This window comes from Aplysia californica, unplaced genomic scaffold (assembly GCF_000002075.1).
Source record: "Aplysia californica isolate F4 #8 unplaced genomic scaffold, AplCal3.0 scaffold01127, whole genome shotgun sequence".
In the NCBI taxonomy this organism is placed as follows: domain Eukaryota; kingdom Metazoa; phylum Mollusca; class Gastropoda; order Aplysiida; family Aplysiidae; genus Aplysia; species Aplysia californica.
Genome location: NW_004798397.1, coordinates 27,811 through 29,124, shown reverse-complemented (window position 1 = coordinate 29,124; position 1,314 = coordinate 27,811).

Below are 1,314 nucleotides of genomic sequence, written 5' to 3'. Positions count from 1 at the left end.
AGACAGACAGACAGACAGACAGACAGACAGACAGAGAGAGAGTGCGTGTATGTGTGTGTATGTGTGTGCGTGCGTGTGTGTGTGTGTGTGTGTGTGTGTGTGTGTGTGTGTCAAACACACAAACAATTACACATATACACAAAGAAACAGTCAGACACACAGACATACCGACACACACACTTATCACCAATCGCTATGGCAAATAACGGTACATCTCAACCCTGCGTAATGTTGTGTTGATTTGGACCACGATTGTAGATTACATTACGACTGCACGTGCTACATTTCATTCACTGTCAGCATTCCCGACAGCCTTCGCCTGTCTAATAAGGATTAAGAAGCGACAAGAATTGACTTACGAAGTTTCACTCAACAAAAGATAGCAGCACCTCAAATATTTAAAGATTGTGTGTTCGGAGGTTCGAGCCCCAACTCGGTTCGATGTTGCGTCCTTGGGAAAGGCTCTGTACACGAGTTTTCCACTTGGTTCGGTCCTTGCGGAGATGGACGTTAGACTCGGAGGTCCCACCTCTTTATTTAACCTAAGTGTTGAAAATGGCGTTAAACCTATACCATTTCACCGGGGTGAGGGGTGGGGGGTTCAAATATTTAAAGGACAGTTACCAGCGTCTGTGGTTTAGCGGTTTGGCGCTTCGCTGTCGTGAGCAGGAGACCCCAGTTTGATACTCTCTTGTAATACCTCAAATCCTCGGCATTCATATACATCCTATATGTGTTGCAATTGACATTAAAAAACTCTTAACAAAACAAACTGACAGGCTGTGGGCTGTAACAAGAGAGGGGGAAAAAAGCGAAACCTGACTACATATTATTATACAGAGCACAAAAGTGAAAAAAACCCATCTTGATTCTATAACAATAATAATAATACATCTATTATCTATTTGTGGTGGCCTAATTGTGGTATTCAAAAGGCTTTTAATGGCTGCATCGATCGGCATGCAGTTTTCGCCCAAAGATTCTTTAAAATATTCTCCAGATCATGACGCCCTTCGTTTCTTCAGTTTTGAGACAGTTTTGCTGCAAAAAGCTAAATTTCATTATTTCGCCGATCGCTTTTGTAGGCCAACGGTTTTGTCTCTGTAATTTTAGAAAAGGAGATTTCCGTTCACTAACCATGCGCTCTGTTTTGAGAGTATAGATCTATACCTTCTAATTTTTGCATCTCTCAAAATGTATTGCTCAATTCCAGTAGAATGTAAATATAATAAGCCAATGAGAGGTTTTGTGCACAAACTCCTCCCTTATTACGTAACCCACACCTTTGAAACTCTGCAGGCGTCCACAGCATCC